Source organism: Triturus cristatus, chromosome 6 (genome assembly GCF_964204655.1).
Source record: "Triturus cristatus chromosome 6, aTriCri1.1, whole genome shotgun sequence".
NCBI classification, from domain to species: Eukaryota; Metazoa; Chordata; class Amphibia; order Caudata; family Salamandridae; genus Triturus; species Triturus cristatus.
The window spans coordinates 2,785,041-2,812,607 of NC_140589.1; the positions used below are offsets into that span (position 1 = coordinate 2,785,041).

A 27,567-nucleotide genomic window follows, 5' to 3' on the forward strand; every position below is an offset into this window, starting at 1 on the left:
TGCACAGGACTCTGCTTGCTGCTAGGAGTCAGCTCCAGTGCAGTCTGTCAACACTTGACCTTGCACAGGACTCTGCTTGCTGCTAGGAGTCAGCTCCAGTGCAGTCTGTCAACCCTTGTACCTTGCACAGGACTCTGCTTGCTGCTAGGAGTCAGCTCCAGTGCAGTCTGTCAACCCTTGTACCTTGCACAGGATTCTGCTTGCTGCATGCCTCCATTATATAATTTTTTGAACTGCTGAGAGGCTTGAGCCTGTAGTTTTGAGTGGAGAAACACTGTAGGGAAGGATGTCTGTGAAACATATGACCTATTAGGGCATTTAATCCACTTGCTAGTGCCTGACAGAAAATGTGAAGTGTGTGCAATAACTCCCTTCATCCCATTCCCATCGCAGGCTCCGCCTACCAGCTGACATGCTACTTCACCAACTGGGCCCAGTACAGGCCGGGCCTGGGGAAATTCAAGCCGGACAACATCGACCCATGTCTGTGCACTCACCTCATCTACGCCTTCGCCGGAATGTCCAACAACCAGATCGCAACCATTGAGTGGAACGACGCGACTCTCTACAGCTCCTTTCAGAACCTCAAGAACCAGTGAGTAATTGACCACAGCAGTAACTCTACACTTGAGACTTAGAGTGTCTCCAGGAATAACAAAGAGGAGGTCAAAGGGTGAGTCAAAGCATCCTCTGACCTCTGGAGACCATCAACACATCTATCTGAGGAAGAGTCGATGAGTAGACATGAGTTCCTCACCGGGCTAACGTATGTTTGATGCAGCAGGTAAATTACAGACCTAAAGCTAAGATGAGGAGGTGAACTCTGAGGGTCCTGGGCAGCTGAGGCTCACTTCTGACAGTGTTATTCACTGTATTTCAGTACAGGACGAATGTGTATTTCAGTCACGGTTGCATTTCAGGAGTCCTCCTATTCAAATGATTGCACCTTCCTCTTGTATGTTCTAATGGTACATCATCATTTATGAACAAGATTGCTTTCTTAAACCTTCTCATTCTCTCCATAGAATGGAGCACTGAAAACTCTCCTGGCGATTGGTGGCTGGAACTTTGGCACAGCACCGTGAGTTTTAAAAATTTGGTGCCAGCAATTGCGTTCTTTACCCACTTTGTACAGCGCCAGTCTCTTCAAAATGACCCTGACCCTTCCATCTTCCTCCTTTGTAGGTTCACTGCCATGGTTTCAACTTCGCAGAACCGTCAGACCTTCATCACCTCTGTCATCAGCTTCCTGCGTCAGTACGGGTTCGATGGGTTGGATTTTGACTGGGAGTACCCTGGCTGAAGAGGAAGCCCCCCCAGGACAAACAACTCTTCTCTACTCTGGTCCAGGTGAGAAAGAGGAATCAAACCTCAGGTTTACCAAGGACAACAGCTGTAGGGAAGACAGGAACAGCAGCTGACACAGGCAGAAGAACACAAGCCAGGGGGTGGGGGCAGGAGCAGCAGTGAGGTGACTGGATAAGCACATGAGCCAGTGAGTTTGAGTCTGGCTACCTGAGGACCCATCACCAGGGACACATGGTTTGTATTCAGTGGTGTAGGGTGGCCATTGGGAAGGCCAGGGCAAAAATGGAACAAACTAGCCAGTGAGGAGACCACTGAGTCATCCACTCAGTCAGCCAGATATCTGGTTTGCAGAGATAAGGGAACCAGCCAATGAGAGGGAGATAATGTAGCCAACTACCAAGCAGGTAGCCAAGTCGCCAGGCAATTCTTGAGTGCACAAGTGTGCCAGTCAGTTCTTGCCGATACTAGTGCCACGTCCATCCAGTGGGGCAAAATACCATTCAGCAACAGGGACACAATAGCACAACGCTGCCAATAGACATACAAGGGTTCCACCTGCTACGTGAGAGACTAGGGTGCTAACCAGCAAGCGGAGTGACACTGATGTCAGTCCGACAGCGACAACAGCGCCAGGCAGCCCCTGCTGTCTTGGTGACTAGTGGGAACCCAGGCCTCAGTTGTGAAGACAAGGGTGGCGAAGAGACTAGGAAAGAGTTCCATACAATGGTTGAGGAGGCTGGGGCGTGTGCACGAGGCAGCCGACTGAGGAGGGGTGCTCCAAGCAGCCCTCGAGGAGGCTGGGGGAGTGTGCACGAGGCAGCCGACTGAGGAGGGGTGCTCCAAGCAGACATCAGGATGGCTGGGGGAGTGTGCACGAGGCAGCCGACTGAGGAGGGGTGCTCCAAGCAGCCCTCGAGGAGGCTGGGGGAGTGTGCACGAGGCAGCCGACTGAGGAGGGGTGCTCCAAGCAGCCCTCGAGGAGGCTGGGGCGTGTGCACGAGGCAGCCGACTGAGGAGGGGTGCTCCAAGCAGCCCTCGAGGAGGCTGGGGCGTGTGCACGAGGCAGCCGACTGAGGAGGGGTGCTCCAAGCAGCCCTCGAGGAGGCTGGGGCGTGTGCAAGAGGCAGCCGACTGAGGAGGGGTGCTCCAAGCAGACATCAGGATGGCTGGGGGAGTGTGCACGAGGCAGCCGACTGAGGAGGGGTGCTCCAAGCAGACATCAGGATGGCTGGGGGAGTGTGCACGAGGCAGCCGACTGAGGAGGGGTGCTCCAAGCCGCCCTCGAGGAGGCTGGGGGAGTGTGCATGAGGCAGCCGACTGAGGAGGGGTGCTCCAAGCAGACATCAGGATGGCTGGGGGAGTGTGCACGAGGCAGCCGACTGAGGAGGGGTGCTCCAAGCAGCCCTCGAGGAGGCTGGGGGAGTGTGCACGAGGCAGCCGACTGAGGAGGGGTGCTCCAAGCAGCCCTCGAGGAGGCTGGGGCGTGTGCACGAGGCAGCCGACTGAGGAGGGGTGCTCCAAGCAGCCCTCGAGGAGGCTGGGGCGTGTGCACGAGGCAGCCGACTGAGGAGGGGTGCTCCAAGCAGCCCTCGAGGAGGCTGGGGCGTGTGCACGAGGCAGCCGACTGAGGAGGGGTGCTCCAAGCAGACATCAGGATGGCTGGGGGAGTGTGCACGAGGCAGCCGACTGAGGAGGGGTGCTCCAAGCAGACATCAGGATGGCTGGGGGAGTGTGCACGAGGCAGCCGACTGAGGAGGGGTGCTCCAAGCAGCCCTCGAGGAGGCTGGGGGAGTGTGCACGAGGCAGCCGACTGAGGAGGGGTGCTCCAAGTAGACATCAGGATGGCTGGGGGAGTGTGCACGAGGCAGCCGACTGAGGAGGGGTGCTCCAAGCAGCCCTTGAGGAGGCTGGGGGAGTGTGCACGAGGCAGCTGACTGAGGAGGGGTGCTCCAAGCAGCCCTCGAGGAGGCTGGGGGAGTGTGCACGAGGCAGCCGACTGAGGAGGGGTGCTCCAAGCAGACATCAGGATGGCTGGGGGAGTGTGCACGAGGCAGCCGACTGAGGAGGGGTGCTCCAAGCAGCCCTCGAGGAGGCTGGGGGAGTGTGCACGAGGCAGCCGACTGAGGAGGGGTGCTCCAAGCAGCCCTCGAGGAGGCTGGGGCGTGTGCACGAGGCAGCCGACTGAGGAGGGGTGCTCCAAGCAGCCCTCGAGGAGGCTGGGGCGTGTGCACGAGGCAGCCGACTGAGGAGGGGTGCTCCAAGCAGCCCTCGAGGAGGCTGGGGCGTGTGCACGAGGCAGCCGACTGAGGAGGGGTGCTCCAAGCAGACATCAGGATGGCTGGGGGAGTGTGCACGAGGCAGCCGACTGAGGAGGGGTGCTCCAAGCAGACATCAGGATGGCTGGGGGAGTGTGCACGAGGCAGCCGACTGAGGAGGGGTGCTCCAAGCAGCCCTCGAGGAGGCTGGGGGAGTGTGCACGAGGCAGCCGACTGAGGAGGGGTGCTCCAAGTAGACATCAGGATGGCTGGGGGAGTGTGCACGAGGCAGCCGACTGAGGAGGGGTGCTCCAAGCAGCCCTTGAGGAGGCTGGGGGAGTGTGCACGAGGCAGCTGACTGAGGAGGGGTGCTCCAAGCAGCCCTCGAGGAGGCTGGGGGAGTGTGCACGAGGCAGCCGACTGAGGAGGGGTGCTCCAAGCAGACATCAGGATGGCTGGGGGAGTGTGCACGAGGCAGCCGACTGAGGAGGGGTGCTCCAAGCAGCCCTCGAGGAGGCTGGGGGAGTGTGCACGAGGCAGCCGACTGAGGAGGGGTGCTCCAAGCAGCCCTCGAGGAGGCTGGGGCGTGTGCACGAGGCAGCCGACTGAGGAGGGGTGCTCCAAGCAGCCCTCGAGGAGGCTGGGGCGTGTGCACGAGGCAGCCGACTGAGGAGGGGTGCTCCAAGCAGCCCTCGAGGAGGCTGGGGCGTGTGCACGAGGCAGCCGACTGAGGAGGGGTGCTCCAAGCAGACATCAGGATGGCTGGGGGAGTGTGCACGAGGCAGCCGACTGAGGAGGGGTGCTCCAAGCAGACATCAGGATGGCTGGGGGAGTGTGCACGAGGCAGCCGACTGAGGAGGGGTGCTCCAAGCAGCCCTCGAGGAGGCTGGGGGAGTGTGCACGAGGCAGCCGACTGAGGAGGGGTGCTCAAAGCAGACATCAGGATGGCTGGGGGAGTGTGCACGAGGCAGCCGACTGAGGAGGGGTGCTCCAAGCAGCCCTCGAGGAGGCTGGGGGAGTGTGCACGAGGCAGCCGACTGAGGAGGGGTGCTCCAAGCAGCCCTCGAGGAGGCTGGGGGAGTGTGCACGAGACAGCCGACTGAGGAGGGGTGCTCCAAGCAGACATCAGGATGGCTGGGGGAGTGTGCACGAGGCAGCCGACTGAGGAGGGGTGCTCCAAGCAGCCCTTGAGGAGGCTGGGGGAGTGTGCACGAGGCAGCCGACTGAGGAGGGGTGCTCCAAGCAGCCCTCGAGGAGGCTGGGGCGTGTGCACGAGGCAGCCGACTGAGGAGGGGTGCTCCAAGCAGCCCTCGAGGAGGCTGGGGCGTGGGCACGAGGCAGCCGACTGAGGAGGGGTGCTCCAAGCAGACATCAGGATGGCTGGGGGAGTGTGCACGAGGCAGCTGACTGAGGAGGGGTGCTCCAAGCAGACATCAGGATGGCTGGGGGAGTGTGCACGAGGCAGCCGACTGAGGAGGGGTGCTCCAAGCAGCCCTCGAGGAGGCTGGGGGAGTGTGCACGAGGCAGCCGACTGAGGAGGAGTGGTCCAAGCAGACATCAGGATGGCTGGGGGAGTGTGCACGAGGCAGCCGACTGAGGAGGGGTGCTCCAAGCAGCCCTCGAGGAGGCTGGGGCGTGTGCACGAGGCAGCCGACTGAGGAGGGGTGCTCCAAGCAGCCCTCGAGGAGGCTGGGGCGTGTGCACGAGGCAGCCGACTGAGGAGGGGTGCTCCAAGCAGCCCTCGAGGAGGCTGGGGCGTGTGCAAGAGGCAGCCGACTGAGGAGGGGTGCTCCAAGCAGACATCAGGATGGCTGGGGGAGTGTGCACGAGGCAGCCAACTGAGGAGGGGTGCTCCAAGCAGACATCAGGATGGCTGGGGGAGTGTGCACGAGGCAGCCGACTGAGGAGGGGTGCTCCAAGCAGCCCTCGAGGAGGCTGGGGGAGTGTGCACGAGGCAGCCGACTGAGGAGGGGTGCTCCAAGCAGACATCAGGATGGCTGGGGGAGTGTGCACGAGGCAGCCGACTGAGGAGGGGTGCTCCAAGCAGCCCTCGAGGAGGCTGGGGGAGTGTGCACGAGGCAGCCGACTGAGGAGGGGTGCTCCAAGCAGCCCTCGAGGAGGCTGGGGCGTGTGCACGAGGCAGCCGACTGAGGAGGGGTGCTCCAAGCAGCCCTCGAGGAGGCTGGGGCGTGTGCACGAGGCAGCCGACTGAGGAGGGGTGCTCCAAGCAGCCCTCGAGGAGGCTGGGGCGTGTGCACGAGGCAGCCGACTGAGGAGGGGTGCTCCAAGCAGACATCAGGATGGCTGGGGGAGTGTGCACGAGGCAGCCGACTGAGGAGGGGTGCTCCAAGCAGACATCAGGATGGCTGGGGGAGTGTGCACGAGGCAGCCGACTGAGGAGGGGTGCTCCAAGCAGCCCTCGAGGAGGCTGGGGGAGTGTGCACGAGGCAGCCGACTGAGGAGGGGTGCTCCAAGCAGACATCAGGATGGCTGGGGGAGTGTGCACGAGGCAGCCGACTGAGGAGGGGTGCTCCAAGCAGCCCTCGAGGAGGCTGGGGGAGTGTGCACGAGGCAGCCGACTGAGGAGGGGTGCTCCAAGCAGCCCTCGAGGAGGCTGGGGGAGTGTGCACGAGGCAGCCGACTGAGGAGGGGTGCTCCAAGCAGACATCAGGATGGCTGGGGGAGTGTGCACGAGGCAGCCGACTGAGGAGGGGTGCTCCAAGCAGCCCTCGAGGAGGCTGGGGGAGTGTGCACGAGGCAGCCGACTGAGGAGGGGTGCTCCAAGCAGCCCTCGAGGAGGCTGGGGCGTGTGCACGAGGCAGCCGACTGAGGAGGGGTGCTCCAAGCAGCCCTCGAGGAGGCTGGGGCGTGTGCACGAGGCAGCCGACTGAGGAGGGGTGCTCCAAGCAGCCCTCGAGGAGGCTGGGGCGTGTGCACGAGGCAGCCGACTGAGGAGGGGTGCTCCAAGCAGACATCAGGATGGCTGGGGGAGTGTGCACGAGGCAGCCGACTGAGGAGGGGTGCTCCAAGCAGACATCAGGATGGCTGGGGGAGTGTGCACGAGGCAGCCGACTGAGGAGGGGTGCTCCAAGCAGCCCTCGAGGAGGCTGGGGGAGTGTGCACGAGGCAGCCGACTGAGGAGGGGTGCTCCAAGCAGACATCAGGATGGCTGGGGGAGTGTGCACGAGGCAGCCGACTGAGGAGGGGTGCTCCAAGCAGCCCTCGAGGAGGCTGGGGGAGTGTGCACGAGGCAGCCGACTGAGGAGGGGTGCTCCAAGCAGCCCTCGAGGAGGCTGGGGGAGTGTGCACGAGGCAGCCGACTGAGGAGGGGTGCTCCAAGCAGACATCAGGATGGCTGGGGGAGTGTGCACGAGGCAGCCGACTGAGGAGGGGTGCTCCAAGCAGCCCTCGAGGAGGCTGGGGGAGTGTGCACGAGGCAGCCGACTGAGGAGGGGTGCTCCAAGCAGCCCTCGAGGAGGCTGGGGCGTGTGCACGAGGCAGCCGACTGAGGAGGGGTGCTCCAAGCAGCCCTCGAGGAGGCTGGGGCGTGGGCACGAGGCAGCTGACTGAGGAGGGGTGCTCCAAGCAGACATCAGGATGGCTGGGGGAGTGTGCACGAGGCAGCCGACTGAGGAGGGGTGCTCCAAGCAGACATCAGGATGGCTGGGGGAGTGTGCACGAGGCAGCCGACTGAGGAGGGGTGCTCCAAGCAGCCCTCGAGGAGGCTGGGGGAGTGTGCACGAGGCAGCCGACTGAGGAGGAGTGGTCCAAGCAGACATCAGGATGGCTGGGGGAGTGTGCACGAGGCAGCCGACTGAGGAGGGGTGCTCCAAGCAGCCCTCGAGGAGGCTGGGGGAGTGTGCACGAGGCAGCCGACTGAGGAGGGGTGCTCCAAGCAGCCCTCGAGGAGGCTGGAGCGTGTGCACGAGGCAGCCGACTGAGGAGGGTTGCTCCAAGCAGCCCTCGAGGAGGCTGGGGCGTGTGCACGAGGCAGCTGACTGAGGAGGGGTGCTCCAAGCAGCCCTCGAGGAGGCTGGGGCGTGTGCACGAGGCAGCCGACTGAGGAGGGGTGCTCCAAGCAGACATCAGGATGGCTGGGCGAGTGTGCACGAGGCAGCCGACTGAGGAGGGGTGCTCCAAGCAGACATCAGGATGGCTGGGGGAGTGTGCACGAGGCAGCCGACTGAGGAGGGGTGCTCCAAGCAGCCCTCGAGGAGGCTGGGGGAGTGTGCACGAGGCAGCCGACTGAGGAGGGGTGCTCCAAGCAGACATCAGGATGGCTGGGGGAGTGTGCACGAGGCAGCCGACTGAGGAGGGGTGCTCCAAGCAGCCCTCGAGGAGGCTGGGGGAGTGTGCACGAGGCAGCCGACTGAGGAGGGGTGCTCCAAGCAGCCCTCGAGGAGGCTGGGGCGTGTGCACGAGGCAGCCGACTGAGGAGGGGTGCTCCAAGCAGCCCTCGAGGAGGCTGGGGCGTGTGCACGAGGCAGCCGACTGAGGAGGGGTGCTCCAAGCAGCCCTCGAGGAGGCTGGGGCGTGTGCACGAGGCAGCCGACTGAGGAGGGGTGCTCCAAGCAGCCCTCGAGGAGGCTGGGGCGTGTGCACGAGGCAGCCGACTGAGGAGGGGTGCTCCAAGCAGACCTCGAGGAGGCTGGGGGCGTGTGCACGAGGCAGCCGACTGAGGAGGGGTGCTCCAAGCAGACATCAGGATGGCTGGGGCGTGTGCACGAGGCAGCCGACTGAGGAGGGGTGCTCCAAGCAGACATCAGGATGGCTGGGGCGTGTGCACGAGGCAGCCGACTGAGGAGGGGTGCTCCAAGCAGACATCAGGATGGCTGGGGGAGGAAGGGCTTCTCTGGGATGATGCAGAGTAGACTAGAGGTGCTGCCAGCTGAGTCATCAAGAACACTAGTTATCAAGGGGGCAAATAAGGGGGCCAACCTGGAAAGAATGGTGTCTGGAAGGCAATGAGAAGGCTAGAACATCTGCCACCCAGGGGCGGGATTACTTAACCTTTGGCGTGCAAAATATTTAGTAGTGGCCCTGCAGGCTGCTATAGCATTTTAAAGAATATTGCTGTCTGGAGATAGTCTCTTAAATCTCATCTAAGAATGATACTTAGACTATTATTTGACTTTTTATGACTTTCTACTCCACTTTTTTAAAAGTCTGGAAACAAGCTGAGTGCACATATAACACACATATCTAGACTCTTTACAAATATTATTTACATTCTGGACAAAAAGCTCTTACAAAGCTTAAAATATGAAAATTGTCTTGTGTTAACTTCTCCCAATTCAAGAAGGCTACCTTAAGCATTGATGTGCAGCTGAGCTCCTCCACCGGCTGCAGGGCTGGCATCCCTGCCTGTGGCACTCTGTGGAGAGCTGCCATACTCTAATGTGCAGAGTTTTAAATACTTTATGGGGTTTCTGAGTAGCTCCCTCTACCCCTTCTTCGCATCTTGAATCCTCAGCCTTTTCCAATGGTTTGATTTTCTTTTCCACTTTGTTTCCAAAGCAAAGTCCATTAGATCCTTCTTAAATGAATCTTGTACTGACACCATAGCTGTGATCCCAAGGGAACTCTGGACACTTCCAGGGACATGGGCATGCTGTCTTGTTCCCTTTCCCCTGCTGAGATGTTGAAAGCAGTTGTAAATCTTCAGCTCTTGGCCTATGTGGGGCTGTCTCCTCCTTCTGGGGAGGTTGCACTTTCTAGGGCAAGAAGACCTTCTGTAAGGGATCATTTTAGCAAAGACTGCACATTGTGCTAGAAGATAGCTTTCCAATTAATAATTACCCAGGCTGTCTGGAGAGGTTTTTTTTTAATGAATTGACCCATAAATGCTAGAGTAACCACTCTCTCCATTATAAACTCTATTTTCAATGTCTTCCTTTCTTTCTAGGAAATGCGGGCCGCCTTTGAGCAGGAGGCAACTCAGAGCAGCAAGCCCCGGCTCATGGTCACAGCCGCGGTGGCAGCGGGCATCTCTAACATCCAGGCTGGGTACCAGATCCCCCAGCTCTCGGGGTGAGTACACGCTTCCTTCTGGGGAGGGGTTTAAGGATGTTGTATGCAGGGGCACCAATCATCACACATTAAAGTTGAATGATTAGAAGGTTGGTCTCAATGCTCAAGTCTGTCTGCATTCTGGCAGCCAATGAGATGGCAAGAAGAGTAGGCTGCCGGATGACAGGCATCTGATAGGAAATCCAAACACTGGCGAACAAACTAAGCTGCTGGTGCATCAGGGCGGTACAACCGCAGGCCATTTAACTGTATCTGCCTCTTGTCCTGTTAATTCTGTACAGTGCCTTCTCCGACAGGGCTCTGGACTACATCCATGTGATGACCTATGATTTGCACGGATCCTGGGAGGGTTACACAGGGGAGAACAGCCCCTTGTACACCAACCCTTCCACCACTGGGGCAAACGCTTACTTGAATGTTGTAAGTATAGTGAATGAGCACAAGTATTGACATGCTGGTCAGTCACCATCTGATATTTTCAATGAATCTTTGTCAAGTGCCCAGTTTGAGAGACTCTCAAAGTATGTATGAACTTGTTATGAAATTGTGTGCACCACTCACAAAGATTTTAACTTGAAAACAACTACTATCTATTTTTGAAGGATTACGTCATGAACTACTGGCTGAACAATGGAGCCCCAGCTTCTAAACTCATTGTTGGATTCCCCACCTATGGACACACTTTTGTTCTGAGCAATCCATCCAACAACGGCATCGCAGCCCCACATCTGGAGCAGGTCCAGCGGGGCCCTACACCAGACAAGCTGGGTTCTGGGCCTACTATGAGGTACATGTCTTTGGTGTTATTTCTGGTCAGTACATTATACCACTCAAAACAAAAATAAAATGAATGAACATTTCATGCAAACTCTAATCTTTACAGATCTGCACGTTCCTGAAGAATGGAGCTACTGATAACTGGTCCTCAGCTGAAGAGGTTCCCTACGCGTACCAGGGCAACCAGTGGCTTGGATACGACAACGTGAAGAGTTTCACGCTCAAGGTATTCTACACAGATTGGCCTGGTCCATGACCATTGGAAGAGGCTGGAGGCCACACACATGAACTGATGTTCATAGCAGCATGTTCCATCTAATCCTCACAGGCTCAGTGGCTTATGAAGAACAACCTGGCCGGGGCGTTGGTGTGGGCCATTGACCTGGACGACTTCACTGGCACATTCTGCAGCCAGGGCAAGTTTCCTCTCATCACTGCGCTGAAGACCACTCTTGGGGTGCAAGCCTCAGGTGAGGAATGATCATACATTGGAAGGACACCTTCCTGCTTTCTTCCTTTATGAAACTGAGCACTTCATGAGGATTTCAGTGTGTGCGTGTATTATACATACAATGACAGGGCACAGTATTGTAAAAAGAGGACTTGTGGTAAAGTTTAACACCACAGATCTAACTGGGGATTTCCTATACGTTGTCAAAAGCAGTACATAAGGAAGTTGAATCTAGCCAGAGTTTACCACCAGTAGCGTTTCTCCTGTACAGTGTCTCCCACCTTCACCCACAAAGGGTTTATTCGGTTTTGTTGGCATTGAAAAATCAGTGCACTCCAACTGGACAAGCTGACACTGCCAACAAAATGATTTTTGTAATTTAGTACAACTAATGCTAAATGTTGTGTGAGACATGGAGATCATTGTCATGGATTCATTGTACCTGCTACTTCACTGTAGAGTTTAATGAATGCGGGGCTACCGACCTCTTTGGAGTGTACCCCCACATGCACCCTATAAATAGGACAGATGGGAACTCTGTCAAACTATACATAGCACCCTAAGCATGTAATATAACTGAGATCATTAAAGTGTAAAGGAATAGGAATTGAACACCTGTCTCAGAAGCGCTTAGCATTTAATCAATCAATCAATCATAGCATTTGTAAAGCGCACTACTTACCCGTGAGGCGCTAGGGGGTGTGGAATGTTGCTACTGCTCGAAAAGCCAGGTCTTGAGGTGTCTTCTGAAGGTAAGCAGGTCTTGGGTCTGCCGTAGGTGGGTGGGGAGGGGGTTCCAGATCTTGAGGAGTCTTCTGAAGGTCAGCAGGTCTTGGGTCTGCTGTAGGTGGGTGGGGAGGGGGTTCCAGATCTTGAGGTGTCTTCTGAAGGTCAGCAGGTCTTGGGTCTGCTGTAGGTGGGTGAGGAGGGGGTTCCAGATCTTGAGGTGTCTTCTGAAGGTCAGCAGGTCTTGGGTCTGCCATAGGTGGGTGGGGAGGGGGTTCCAGGTCTTGAGGTGTCTTCTGAAGGTCAGCAGGTCTTGGGTCTGTCGTAGGCTCAGTGGGAGGGTGTGAGAAGTTGGCCTGGTATATGCTGTTCACTAGTTCTAGTAACCACCTTGTACCATGCCAAGCAACCCTTATGGTGTGGTTGTAAGTCAACCTTTTTGGACTAGCTGCCCTAGTGGTAGCGTAGGCTAAGCAGTCTTTGAGGCTAAACTCGTGATGCGTGTTAAGCAAGCTGTTTTACCAATAGCAACCCCCTTTTATACCAATGAAAGGACACCACACAGATATATATTCAAAATATATATGTATTTATTTCTCAAAGTAACCCCTAGTCTCTTTATGAGCACAGGAGCACAAATCGTCAAACAAGATTATCACAGAATACACAGAAGTTGCACGTTATTTGGATAGGCCCTGGTGGCCACTCAAACCATATACTAAAATAGTGGTATAAGTACCACGAACAGAAAAGGGAAAAGGCCTAGGGCCTCTAGAATCGCTGGGCCTACAAGGAGCTAACGTCAGTTAGTGACCAGGAGGTCCACGGGTGGCGTGTGCAAAGCAAATAGTCACACGCGTGCTCCCATAGGTTTCAATGGGTGCGTAAAAAGTACAAAGTTACTGCAAAAGGAATCTTCCGGATGACCTAGGAACTTAAGATTCGGAACACAGGCACTAGAGATGTAATACTACACTTGGGCACAGGAGTGCCAGCTTTACCTCACCCACAGGAAGCGGGTGCATAGGCCTCGAAGTGCGTCGGGTTTCTTCTATCGGTTCCGTGGGGCCTGTAGGCAAAAGTGCTGCAGGCGGTCGGTCGGGAGGAGATGCAGTGGATCCAAGAGTGGATCGGAGATGTTGAAGACCTGTAAGCAGAGGGGACAGTGTTCACAGTCACTAGCCAGTGACCAGCGTGGCACCAGGTGGGTACCAGGCGATGTCGGGTGCAAACAGGAAGGAAGGTGTAGCTTGACTCTGCAGCCACGTGGTCCCTGAAGGTCGACGACGTCCAGGAGTCGAGTCCCGAGCTGTCCCACGCAGGCTCTCGCTGTCGGCGGTGTCGGCGACTTGATCGAAGCAAACAAGCCTTGGCAAAAGCAATTGTTGTAGGCAAGGAGTTTAAGCTGATGGTTCTGACCAGCAAGGTCAGAGGAACTGCTCCTTTGGAGGGGAGCAAGGGCCAGCCTGGAGCAACCAGACCAGCGGTGTTTGTCGTAGATTTCGTCGCCAAGATGGCCACTAGCCAGCGGGCCAGCAACCGGTTAGGCGCGTCGAGTGGCAAAATGCAGAAGGGCCCCACGCAGATCGTGGAGATGCTGGAGGGCTCACCTTTGGTGCAGATGCTGCTCGAGGGTTGGGCTTCTCAGGACCCAAAGCACAACTTGGAGGGAGCCTCGGTTGTTGCACTGGTCAGCTTGTCGTAGTCGTTTCAAGATGGCTGGCTCCACGTGTCTCGGTGCCTCCACGGGTCTCCTCTTTGCAGGGACTGTGGATCGGGCGGTGAGAGGTCTGGAGGTCCAGGTCTTGTCAGTCTCTGGGCTCGGGCTCCGGCGGGAGGCGGCGGCAAAGCAGACGTTGATTCGCTGGATGGTGCTTGCGTTAGCAAGGTGGTCACTCCCTGACCACAGGGGAGATTTTCTTCAGTCTTCTGTGCAGCAGAATGTCGAAGTTCCCGTCTTCTTCTTAGTTTCAAGTTGATTCCAGGATGTCTGAAGTCTTAGGACACAGCTCCTACCTTTATTCGGATTCTAGGGGCCGGACTACCTGCTAGGTCCCTCCCTATGGGTGGGACCAGGAAGGGGGGTGGTTACACCCCCAATCCTTTGTCCAGCTCGCCCCAGGCCCGGGACTGGTGTGCCCCAGGACCGGTTTGAACTGGCATATGCACCGAGGCTCCTTGTGAGCCACAGGCATGTCTGGTTTCTTTCAAGCCCTACCTGACCAATACACAAAATCCTGTCTGGGGTGGTGCACGCACCTCCCCTGGCAGGAAACCCTTTGTCCACACCTCCCAAGCTGGAAGGACTCCCAGCAGCAGGAGGGCAGACTTGTGTCTGTGGTGGCAGCATCCATTTTGTGGAGCTGAGGCTATGTCTGATTTTACCCGGGTTTCAGGCACTGTACATGTCGTGTCCCTCTAGAAGGGTGGAATGCTAACCCCGTCGCCAGAATTGGCGAGGGGTTAGTATTCCAATTCGTATGACACCTTACTCGACATGTTTTGATAAAGCCAAACCAAAGATAGCATTTAACCGCGAGGTTCATAATGCACTTAAGAGTATATGGTATGACGATATCTGGAAACAGTAGAAGGAAGTTGTTCCGACCACTGCAGACAGGCTCAGCTCATGCCAGAGCACCATCTCACATGGAACCAAGCACTCTGCCTTCAGGATTGTTAAGGCCTGCCATAGGAGTGACTTATAGGTTACCAGGTGTCCCATTTAAGGTTAGGTATAGGTATACTACACCTAAGTAAGAGGTGATTACACCAACTTACCCCAGCTGAGTGATCAGCCAGTTGTGTCAAATTGTTAGGCCAAGCCTGGGGTGGCATAATACATGCTGCAGCCCTTGGCAGGCCTTGGGTACACCAATGCCCTGGGTACCTAGTGTACACTGGTACAGGGGCTGACAGGGTGATCCACTTCCAATTGGTTATGCACCTAGGGTGCATAGTTTTAATTTAGTAGAGAGAACAGCAGGCTGGGGGTCTGATTGGCAGGCCCACAGCCTCAATATGTCAAAAACCAGTGAAGCAAAAAGCAAAAATTTGGGGTGACCATAGGATAGCAGACCCTACTCTCCTACACAACCCCCCCCCAAACGCTGGGACATTAAACTAGCCTTGACCAGTCTCGTCTTCATGTCCTAAGTGGAAGTACCTGGAGAGACCATCTGCATTCCCATGGTCAGTACCTGGCCGGTGCTCCACTGTAAAGTCCATCCCCTGTAGGGAAATGGACCACCTAAGCAGTTTGGGGTTTTCACCCTTCATCTGATTTAGCCACAAGAGGGGCTTATGGTCGGTCTGAATCTTGAAGTGAGTGCCAAACAAGTATGGCCTCAGCTTCTTCAGGGCCCACACCACAGCAAAGGCCTCCCTCTCAATAGCTGACCAATTCTTCTCTCTGGGGGTCAACCTTCTGCTAATAAAAGCAATGGGTTGGTCTTGACCATCTACATTAAGTTGTGACAGCACAGCTCCCACACCCAACTCAGAAGCATCTGTTTGGACAATAAACTCTTTGGAGTAGTCAGGACTTTTCAGGATAGGTGCAGAGCACATGGCCTCCTTCAGGTCATCAAATGCCTTTTGACAGCTTACTGTCCACTGAACCTTTTTGGGCATCTTCTTGGATGTCAGATCATTAAGAGGAGTCACAATGGACCCATAGTTCTTAACAAACTTCCTGTAGTACCCAGTCAAGCCCAAGAAAGCTCGAACTTGAGTCTGGGTGGTTGGAGGGGACCAGTCCTTGATGGATTGTATCTTACTCTCCAGTGGTTGAACTTGGCCTCCACCTACAAGGTGGCCCAAATATACAACCTTACTCTGCCCTATCTGGCACTTAGTAGCCTTGATAGTGAGGCCTGCCCTTTGCAGAGCCTCAAGAGCCTTCTTCAGGTGGATCAGGTGATCCTCCCAGGTGGAGCTAAAGACAGCAATGTCATCCAGATATGCTGCGCAAAAGTCATCCAACCCAGTAAGGACTTGGTTCACCAGCCTTTGGAAGGTGGCAGGTGCATTCTTCAGACCAAAGGGCATCACCACAAACTGGTAGTGCCCACCTGGGGTTGAGAATGCTGTTTTGGCCTTAGACTCCTCAGCTAATCTGATTTGCCAATAGCCAGCTGTTAAGTCAAATGTGCTCAAAAACTTTGCAGAAGCTAGTTTGTCTATGAGCTCATCTGCCCTTGGAATAGGGTGTGCATCTGTCCTGGTGACAGCATTGAGTCCTCTGTAATCCACACAGAACCTCATCTCTCTCTTGCCATCTTTGGTGTGAGGTTTGGGGACCAGAACCACTGGGCTAGCCCAGGGGCTCTCTGAGGGTTCAATGACACCTAATTCCAGCATTTTATGTACCTCAGCCTTTATACAGTCCCTGACGTGGTCAGGTTGTCTGTAAAGTTTGTTCTTTACAGGCAGACTGTCACCAGTGTCCACCACATGGGTACACCAGTCAGTTTGACTAGGTATCAAGGAAAACATATGTGAAAATGATTGTAGAACCTGTCTACATTCAGTCTGCTGATGGGCAGTGAGGTTGCCTCCAAGGGTCACTCCTTCAACTGAGCCATCTTCAGGGTTCTGAGACAACAGGTCTGGGAGAGGGTCACTCTCTTCCTCCTGTCCCTCATCTGTAGCCATGAGCAAGCCCATGTCTGCCCTGTCAACATATGCTTTACGCCTGTTAACATGGAGTACCCTGTGGGGACTCCTGGGAGTTCCTAGGTCGACCAAGTAGGTGACCTCTCCCTTCTTTTCCAGGATTGTATGGGGTCCAGACCATTTGTCTTGGAGTGCTGCTGGGGCCACTGGCTCCAACACCCATACCTTCTGCCCTGGCTGAAACTCAACCAAGACAGCCTTTTGGTCGTGCCAAGCTTTCTGTAAGGCCTGGCTTGCCTCAAGGTTTTTGGATGCCTTCTCCATATACTCAGCCATCCTGGAGCGGAGACCAAGTACATAGTCCACTATGTCTAGCTTAGGCTTTTTGAGAGGTAACTCCCAGCCTTCCTTCACCAAACACAGTGGGCCTCTCACAGGGTGCCCAAACAACAATTCAAAGGGGCTGTAGCCAACTCCTTTTTGTGGGACCTCTCTGTAAGCAAACAGAAGGCAGGGTAGAAGGATGTCCCATCTTCGCCTGAGCTTTTCAGGTAATCCTTTGATCATACCCTTTAGGGTCTTGTTGAATCTCTCAACAAGCCCATTGCATTGTGGGTGATAAGGGGTGGTGAACTTGTAGTTGACACCACATTCCTTCCACATAGCTGTTAAGTATCCTGACATAAAGTTGGTACCTCTGTCAGATACTACCTCCTTAGGAAACCCCACTCTGGAGAATACTCCCAGCAGGGCCCTGGCCACAACAGGTGCTGTAGTGGTCCTAAGGGGGATTGCCTCTGGATACCTGGTGGCATGATCCACTACCACCAGTATAAATCTGTGCCCAGATGCAGTGGGAGGATCCATGGGACCCACTATGTCTATTCCCACTCTTTCAAAGGGAACCCCCACCACAGGTAGTGGTATCAGGGGGGCCTTTGTTGTGCCACCTGATTTGCCACTGGCTTGGCAGGTAACACAGGAGCGACAAAACTCCTTTGTATCTTCATTCATATGAGGCCAGTGAAAGTGAGGGACAAGTCTGTCCCAGGTCTTGTTCTGGCCTAGGTGTCCTGCTAAAGGAATATCATGGGCCAAGGTAAGGAGGAAGCCCCTAAATTGCAGAGGTATAACCAACCTCCTGGTAGCACCAGGCTTGGGGTCCCTAGCCTCTGAATAAAGGAGCCCTTCATCCCAATACACTTTATGGGTACCTTGAGCATTCCCAGCAGCCTCAGCAGCAGCCAGCTGTCTGAGGGGTTCAAGAGAGGGACAGGATAACTGAGCCTGCCTCAAGTCAGCCCTTGAAGGTCCCCCTGTCCCCAGAAACTCAACCTGGTCAGGTTCAAGCTCTTCAGGGACAGTTCCTTCAGGGTCCTCTAGATCAGCTTCCTGGGAAGGCTGATCATCACTCTGAGGCAGGGGGGAAGGCACAGCCTTGACCCTCCTGTTCTTCTTCTTGGTAGGTGCTTGGTCCATTGTTCCAGGATCCAAGACCTGTGGTTCAGTGAGGCACTTTTTGGCCTGTGACCTGGTCACAGCAAGGACATGTGATGATATACCTAACATCTCTGCATGAGTCCTGTACTCCACTTCTGACCATAGAGAACTCTCTAGGTCATTGCCCAACAAACATTCTACTGGGAGGTCTGCACTAACCACAACCCTTTTGAGGCCAGTTACCCCTCCCCATGAGAAGTTAACAACTGCCACACTATGTGAAGTAGTGGCATTGCTGGCATTGGTCACCAGGTAGTTCTCACCTGGTATGTACTGTCCAGGGTCCACAAAGCCTGGTGTCACCATAGTGACACTGGCACATGTGTCCCTGTAGGCTTGAGCCACTTTGTCATTAATTAAAGGAGTCTGTCTGTACTTGCCCAGGTTACTGGGGCTCACAGTCAGGGACAAATCAATGTCCCCATCACAGATCAAGACTGCCTGTGTCAGGGTTCTGTCTAAGTCAGAATCTCCTTCAGTTCCCATAGTGATTCCCACTACACCCTTTGTCTGGGGACCAACACTGCTAACAGTAGTACTGGGAGCAGGTGCCTTAGGGGCAACAGTGTTGGGGGCTCCACCCTTTTTGCAATCACTAGTCCAGTGAGTTGTATTTTTACAATGATTGCACCAGGGTTTCTTCTGACCTTCTTTCTTCTTCTTGGACTGTTGGGACCCACCCTCCTTAGCAGTAGTTTGGGGCCCTGTTGAAGACTTCTGGTCTTTAGGTTTCTGATCTCCACCCTTTTGGTCTGTTTTTTTCTGATCACCCCCTTGGCCCTGGTTCTGGTTCTTTTGCTTAACCCTGGTTCTGACCCATTTGTCTGCCTTCTTTCCCAATTCTTGGGGAGAGGTCAGATCAGAGTCAACCAAGTGTTGATGCAGTTGCTGGTTTTGACAGTTATTTAAAATCTGTTCTCTCATCATCAAATTATACAATCCTGTAAAATCAGATACCTTACTTCCCAGCAACCAACCCTCCAAAGCCTTAGTGGCACATTCAATGTATTCAGACCAGTCCTGAGTCTGTGTCTTTTGGGTGTCTCTGAACATTAACCTGTACTGCTCAGTGGTTAAGCCTAACCCATCAACTAGAACACTCTTCAGGACTCTGTAGTTTCTGACATCCTCTTCTCTAACAGTGAGGAGTCTGTCTCTGCCTCTTCCCTCAAAGGAGAGCCAGAGGATTGCTGCCCACTGGTCTTCAGGAACCTGCTGTACTTTGCAGGCCCTCTCAAGAGCAGTTATCCACTTGTGGATGTCATCCCCACTTTTGTAGGGGGGCACAACCTTAGACAGGTTTCTATTATCGAAAACCCTATCTTTGTCCTTAGGGACAATGCTGCCACCAGTGGGTATAGACCCACTCTCTTTATGCTGTCTAGCCTTGCTAAGTTTCTCTTCCATCAGGGCTACTTCTAGCTCCTGCTTCCTGATCCTCAGCTGAGCTTCTTGCATCTTGGCCTCATGTTCCCTTCTCTGAGGGGTGGTCATCCTTCTCCTGGAGTGACCTTGAGAGCCTCTAGAGCCATGGGAAGCATTGGAGTCACCTGAGCGATTCCTTTGCCTTCCAAGCCCTGTGTTAAGTCCACTGGGGAGATCCAGTGGGGTGAACCCACTGTCAGTCCCCAATAGCCTTAGTTTAGCTGGGCCAAGTATAACACTTGGCACTGGGCTAGTTCTCCCTTCATCCTCACTACTGTCAGTATCCTTTTCACTCTCATCCTCTGTGGTAGGCATCCCATCTAAGGGGTGACTATTGGGAAGGGGTACTTCAGTGGCATCTTCAGAAGGGGGGCCTCCTGTTCCTGACCCTAAGGGGGCTAACTGGGAAGCTTTCTTGAGTGCTCTCTGATTCTCATCATTCTGTAAGAGCTCTCTGAGCTCAGCAGAGTTTGGGTTCTTGGGCTGTTTAAGGCCTCTAAGAGTTGCCAAATGCCTGAGCTCATTCTGATTAAGGGTAGCAAAGCTGGATGGTGCCCTCTGGGGGTCACTCTCAACAGAGATGGGTACAGTGGACCCCTCTGCCCCGGCCATTGCTCTTAAGTGTGGGTGGATGTGTTGCAATCTACCTACACTTGGGTTTACCTACTAAACCTATCTAGTAGTTGTAGTCAGGGTGTGCTACTCCCTTTGCTCTACAACAACTAAGTTCAGTAGAACTTATGTATATCTAATCTTGTTTTATATGTACCTACAGGTACCTATGTGATCTTTCAATTGGTAACCCAGAGATTACAATGGTAAAACACAGCAAGCTCAAATCCAACCGCTGCTCACCAATGTGAGAAGTTGGCCTGGTATATGCTGTTCACTAGTTCTAGTGACCACCTTGTACCATGCCAAGCAACCCTTATGGTGTGGTTGTAAGTCAACCTTTTTGGACTAGCTGCCCTAGTGGTAGCGTAGGCTAAGCAGTCTTTGAGGCTAAACTCGTGATGCGTGTTAAGCAAGCTGTTTTACCAATAGCAACCCCCTTTTATACCAATGAAAGGACACCACACAGATATATATTCAAAATATATATGTATTTATTTCTCAAAGTAACCCCTAGTCTCTTTATGAGCACAGGAGCACAAATCGTCAAACAAGATTATCACAGAATACACAGAAGTTGCACGTTATATGGATAGGCCCTGGTGGCCACTCAAACCATATACTAAAATAGTGGTATAAGTACCACGAACAGAAAAGGGAAAAGGCCTAGGGCCTCTAGAATCGCTGGGCCTACAAGGAGCTAACGTCAGTTAGTGACCAGGAGGTCCACGGGTGGCGTGTGCAGAGCAAATAGTCACACGCGTGCTCCCATAGGTTTCAATGGGTGCGTAAAAAGTACAAAGTTACTGCAAAAGGAATCTTCCGGATGACCTAGGAACTTAAGATTCGGAACACAGGCACTAGAGATGTAATACTACACTTGGGCACAGGAGTGCCAGCTTTACCTCACCCACAGGAAGCGGGTGCATAGGCCTCGAAGTGCGTCGGGTTTCTTCTATCGGTTCCGTGGGGCCTGTAGGCAAAAGTGCTGCAGGCGGTCGGTCGGGAGGAGATGCAGTGGATCCAAGAGTGGATCGGAGATGTTGAAGACCTGTAAGCAGAGGGGACAGTGTTCACAGTCACTAGCCAGTGACCAGCGTGGCACCAGGTGGGTACCAGGCGATGTCGGGTGCAAACAGGAAGGAAGGTGTAGCTTGACTCTGCAGCCACGTGGTCCCTGAAGGTCGACGACGTCCAGGAGTCGAGTCCCGAGCTGTCCCACGCAGGCTCTCGCTGTCGGCGGTGTCGGCGACTTGATCGAAGCAAACAAGCCTTGGCAAAAGCAATTGTTGTAGGCAAGGAGTTTAAGCTGATGGTTCTGACCAGCAAGGTCAGAGGAACTGCTCCTTTGGAGGGGAGCAAGGGCCAGCCTGGAGCAACCAGACCAGCGGTGTTTGTCGTAGATTTCGTCGCCAAGATGGCCACTAGCCAGCGGGCCAGCAACCGGTTAGGCGCGTCGAGTGGCAAAATGCAGAAGGGCCCCACGCAGATCGTGGAGATGCTGGAGGGCTCACCTTTGGTGCAGATGCTGCTCGAGGGTTGGGCTTCTCAGGACCCAAAGCACAACTTGGAGGGAGCCTCGGTTGTTGCACTGGTCAGCTTGTCGTAGTCGTTTCAAGATGGCTGGCTCCACGTGTCTCGGTGCCTCCACGGGTCTCCTCTTTGCAGGGACTGTGGATCGGGCGGTGAGAGGTCTGGAGGTCCAGGTCTTGTCAGTCTCTGGGCTCGGGCTCCGGCGGGAGGCGGCGGCAAAGCAGACGTTGATTCGCTGGATGGTGCTTGCGTTAGCAAGGTGGTCACTCCCTGACCACAGGGGAGATTTTCTTCAGTCTTCTGTGCAGCAGAATGTCGAAGTTCCCGTCTTCTTCTTAGTTTCAAGTTGATTCCAGGATGTCTGAAGTCTTAGGACACAGCTCCTACCTTTATTCGGATTCTAGGGGCCGGACTACCTGCTAGGTCCCTCCCTATGGGTGGGACCAGGAAGGGGGGTGGTTACACCCCCAATCCTTTGTCCAGCTCGCCCCAGGCCCGGGACTGGTGTGCCCCAGGACCGGTTTGAACTGGCATATGCACCGAGGCTCCTTGTGAGCCACAGGCATGTCTGGTTTCTTTCAAGCCCTACCTGACCAATACACAAAATCCTGTCTGGGGTGGTGCACGCACCTCCCCTGGCAGGAAACCCTTTGTCCACACCTCCCAAGCTGGAAGGACTCCCAGCAGCAGGAGGGCAGACTTGTGTCTGTGGTGGCAGCATCCATTTTGTGGAGCTGAGGCTATGTCTGATTTTACCCGGGTTTCAGGCACTGTACATGTCGTGTCCCTCTAGAAGGGTGGAATGCTAACCCCGTCGCCAGAATTGGCGAGGGGTTAGTATTCCAATTCGTATGACACCTTACTCGACATGTTTTGATAAAGCCAAACCAAAGATAGCATTTAACCGCGAGGTTCATAATGCACTTAAGAGTATATGGTATGACGATATCTGGAAACAGTAGAAGGAAGTTGTTCCGACCACTGCAGACAGGCTCAGCTCATGCCAGAGCACCATCTCACATGGAACCAAGCACTCTGCCTTCAGGATTGTTAAGGCCTGCCATAGGAGTGACTTATAGGTTACCAGGTGTCCCATTTAAGGTTAGGTATAGGTATACTACACCTAAGTAAGAGGTGATTACACCAACTTACCCCAGCTGAGTGATCAGCCAGTTGTGTCAAATTGTTAGGCCAAGCCTGGGGTGGCATAATACATGCTGCAGCCCTTGGCAGGCCTTGGGTACACCAATGCCCTGGGTACCTAGTGTACACTGGTACAGGGGCTGACAGGGTGATCCACTTCCAATTGGTTATGCACCTAGGGTGCATAGTTTTAATTTAGTAGAGAGAACAGCAGGCTGGGGGTCTGATTGGCAGGCCCACAGCCTCAATATGTCAAAAACCAGTGAAGCAAAAAGCAAAAATTTGGGGTGACCATAGGATAGCAGACCCTACTCTCCTACAGAGGGTGTTCCAGGTCTTGAGGAGTCTTCTGAAGGTCAGCAGGTCTTGGATCTGCCGTAGGCTCAGTGGGAGGTTGTTTCAGGTCTTGAGGAGTCTTCTGAAGGTCAGCAGGTCTTGGGTCTGTCGTAGGCTCAGTGGGAGGGGGTTCCAGATCTTGAGGAGTCTTCTGAAGGTCAGCAGGTCTTGGGTCTGCCGTAGGTGGGTGGGGAGGGTGTTCCAGGTCTTGAGGAGTCTTCTGAAGGTCAGCAGGTCAGCAGGTCTGCCGTAGGTGGGTGGGGAGGAGGTTCCAGGTCTTGAGGAGTCTTCTGAAGGTCAGCAGGTCTTGGGTCTGCCGTAGGTTGGTGGGGAGGGGGTTAGGTTCAGAACAATGGGGCTGGGCGGTTCTCTAGGTGTGTAAAACCTCATGTGCCTAATAAAGATGTTTGACTGAGGAATGAATGTGGCATCTGCTTAATCCAGACCCAGATTGTCGTTATTCCAAAGAAACACAGCTTGTTACCGTAGTTAGGGTGGAAGCCGGGACAATGGACGGTTGTCCCCTACGGTGGTTGCCCACATTCAGACAGCATAGGTCCACCTACTCATAAAAGGGTCATACAGAAGGTCCATATGAGCTGTGCAAAGGCTGGGGTTGTGAAAGTGGCTTTGGTTGCTTTATTAATGCTGAATGCATGCAACAGTTTTTCAATTCTATGGATAGAATTTCATAATGCAAGCATGGCACACCCGGGAGCAAACACTGGTAGAAAGGGGTGTTGTGGTAAAGGCACCTCTGCCCTGGCTTCGGTAATCGGGGGCTTGGCAGTAGGGGTGGGCGGAATTTGCGGAATTGCGTTACGCAAATCTCCGCGAAACGGTAAAAGATCTCCGCGAACACGCAGAAATTCCGCGAACACGCGGAATTGCGTGTTCGCGATGCTTTTTTCCTGTTCACAATTGCTGTTTGCGTGCTCGGGGAGAAATATCTCGCGAACACGCATTTTGAGAACGCGAACAAGCAAAAATTTCGCGAAATCGCGGAAAGCAGACTGTTGAGCAATTTCGCGTTCTCCGCGGAACGCGAAATTACGCAAATTCCGCGAGCGGAACGGAATTTGCCGCCCAGGCCTACTTGGCAGACTAGATGCATGTGATGGTCAGTTTCCTCAGAGTATGCCGCCTGTGTCTGGGTGTGTTTCCACAGTGCCTGTGCCCGGCTTCTGGGAATGATGCCCCTTATTTCCATGCCCCGGTCAGGATTCATCATTTTGACTTCATCGTATTCTTTTTCTTTCCATTAAGACCATGTGTTCTCAAAACACCAGAACCATGCTACCTGATGCATTTCACCGCCACAAGATGCTTAGGAAACTGGGATGGCACAGGTCCTCATTCTGGGCATGCCATACAGAACCAATTAGCAGTATTTAAAAAAGAAGCATTCATAATTAATGAAGTGGACATTTAAGTAGGTCGCCACGTTAGATTCTTAGGCTAATTTGGCAGACCATGTTTGAGTAGAGGATTTCCCCTCATTGGTACCTTTCATTCATGCCCTTATAGGTTGTACTGCCCCTGCAGTCCCAGTCACAGCAGCTCCAGCCCCCAGTGGTGGTGGCGGAGGCAGCGCTGGTGGCAGCTCTGGTGGCGACAGCTCTGGTGGCGGCAGCTCTGGTGGCAGCGGATTCTGTGCTGGTAAAGCCAACGGCCTCTACCCGAACCCAACACAGAAGAACGGCTTCTACAACTGCTTGAATGGAAACACCTATCCGCAGGCGTGCCAGACCGGCCTGGTCTTCGATGCCAGCTGTTCCTGCTGCAGCTGGCCATGAAGCCAGTCACACTACTGAGCACCCTGCATGGCATTCCTCCACCGTATGGGCTTCTGTGATGGGGTGTGCCAACGCTTTTTATCACATCGAGCAACCTGGCTGTTTGCCAAGCAAGATGCAATGCCTTCTGAATGCATGATACGAACGGCCTCCGTCTCATCTTCTGCAACGAATGCCTCGTGTGCTCCTGTAGCTCTGCAGTCGCTCTGTATCAGGCACATTGTGTGCGACTGAAATAAAGAATGTCAACAAGTCAGGCTTCATTTTCTGCTTCCAGTTTTAAAAGCAATAATTTCGGCCTTCCAGTTTCTGTAATTATTACAATCATGAGCCGTACTACAGCACTATTGCTAATATGACTCATTATGAACATGCATACGGAAAATATTTGAGTGACTAAATGTGTGTAAATACAGAGTGTGAATTTACAAGATACACCCAAAGGAGTCCTATGCCTAAAAGAAAGAACAAAACAGAAGATGTAAAACTGAACAAACTGACACTTACCTTTTTTTCCACATTTGCAAAATTTAGGAGCCTCGTAAAACAAGTGAAATTCAAATATTATATACTGGTGTTTGTTGTAAAGGAAGATACAGAGTCCATATGTACATGTAGGATACTTCTTTATTAGTAGCTTGGTTCCAGTATAGGAGATCAGGATAGTAGGAGAAGATAGATGACAAAGACAGCCCCACCAGGAGCAGGCTCCCAACAGCTCAGCCTGAGTTGACTAACTGACTCTCTAACACAGAGCGGCCCTCAGGCATTCGATGATGTCATGGAACATTCTGATAGAGCAGTATAGAGGAGAATAGTAGACAAGTAGTTTACTACACATCCTCCTTCCTTAGGGAACAAAAGCAGAAGTAAAGATAAAGACAAATACGATACCTCAATATATCATTAGCAAGAAGGTAGAACAATGAGATGCACATATCCACAGGTGTATTGCATGAGGTATCAGAAATTCTACTGGCATGAACAGAAATGTGTTAAGATGCAAAAATAAGAGAACCATTAAAATTGCAAATAACACTACTACACGCCCCATCCTCCTCCCTTGGGGAAAAAACAATGCATGGCTTAGATGAAAAAAAACAATGCAACAGAGACGGGTGGTCACCCACACAACCTCCCCATAAGTGGGTACACCACAGGGTAGACACCCTGTTAAGCAAAGGTGGGTGCAGACACTGACCCTTGGGAGAAAACAACATCCCCAATAGAAAGGTACAAAAGGGGTTAGATTCACAAGTTCCCCTGGTAGAAGGCACGCTGACACTTAAAATCTGTTAAGAGTAACGGAAGAGGTCTAAACACTAGAGAGAAGCTTCTCACTCAAAGTCGTACAAGCATGAAACTCTTGGCCACGAGTTCCATGCAGGTGGACTTCGACCGGAGCATAGTGTCAACATGAAGGGAAGACCCATGAAAACGCTCGGAACCGACCGAAGAACCTCCACCAAAATAGGGAACCACACAGGGTACTAGCCCATGGAAATAAAACAACCTCCCTTAGATGGGGTACACTACAGAGTACTAACCCTGGAAAAATAACACAACCTGCCCTAGGTAGGGTACACCACAGGGTACTAACCATGGAAAACTACACAACCTCCCCTACGTAGGGTACACCAAAGGGTACACACCCCTGAAATAACATAACCTCCACTAGTAATAGAGGACAACGCAGGGTACTACCCCTGGAAAAAATAGCACAACTTCCACTATGTAAAGCACATCACAGGGAAGTCACCCTGAGAACAAACATGAGGCATTGACTACCCACAAGCAACGCAACCTCCCCTAAGTAGTGTAGGGTGCACCACAGGGTGCTCACCCTGGGATCTGATACGGGGCATTGACTACCCACAAATGAGGGAACCTCCCCTAAATAGGGTACACACAAAATAAACGACAAAACTGGGAAGCCAACTGTGAGCTCAAAACACTATGTTATACACTGAGCACCCCTTCCACCATATGAAAGCACAGACTTATAGAGAACATGCATAGAAAGTACAGACATGATAATTACAAAGCATATGTTAGGCACCGGTGAGCGGTTTCTCACCCGGGGTCTCTACACACAGTTCAACGCAGTCGCCAGCATCGAATGTGGTATAGTAAAGGCTTAATAAGGCTTGAATACATGCAGTGAGCAGACGCTGAATTTCGCCAAAAACAATGAAGTGTCACGCAGTCTGTGGGATGCAACATCTGAAGGAGAGTCAAGAATTCTGGTGCTCCATTCTCTCTTGAACTGAAGTATCTCACCTTCCGCTTGTCGCTCGGGCTGTTTACCACCGGAAGGAATTGTGGAACTGAAGATGCAGGCCAAACTGGGGCAGACCGGGAGGCAGACAGTAACACCTTTGTTAAGCCTGTGATCACCAGGGTGGAAGAAGCGCAACGAACATGGCTGGCAATCTGAGGCGCTGTTTAACCAATAGCGTGAATCCGGGCCAAACCCAAAATGGCGGCACGCTTCCAGACGTCACGCTGGGTGGCTCACGGCACGTTTGTGCAGTAGAGCGTTGGTCAGCAGCTAGGAGAATGCGAAAACATCGGAGCGTCACTGGAGATGCCACGAAGAATCTGTGACGGAGGTAAGGGCGCGCGCTATAGTAGGCATGGGGATATTTGAAAAATGTGGCTCGCGCTAAGATCAAAAGTCTAACCACCTCGGAGCGACAAAACTCTGTGTGGTCTGGGCAATGCACACACAAAAAAAAATACCTCATTGACACTGTCCAGCCACAGAATCCACACAAATCCCTCGAGGCTGGCAATAGGAGAGGTGGAAAGCCGCAATCCGACTAGGCTGGTAAATGGCTCTGCCGAAGAGTCCCCCAAGCTCCAGGTCCTACTAGCAAGTTCGCTCAAAGTACTCCAACTGGCACAGACTATGGAGGAAAGAAACAACACACTTGGTTTCACTGCAACACTGGAGAGCAAGCGCCTGTTTCTAACCACAGGGCAGACATAGGCTGGGTACCATGAAGCGTCAGACTGTCGAGGGGTCTCATTTCACACACAAAGCTTCACACTGGTA

The 27,567-nt window shown here is 53.6% G+C and overlaps 1 pseudogene; it reads left to right on the forward strand.

Annotated features, from left to right (window-relative positions):
- The first annotated feature begins 503 nt into the window (after positions 1-503).
- LOC146813616 (acidic mammalian chitinase-like) lies at positions 504-24,509 on the forward strand (annotated as a pseudogene).
- The last annotated feature ends 3,058 nt before the right edge of the window (positions 24,510-27,567 follow it).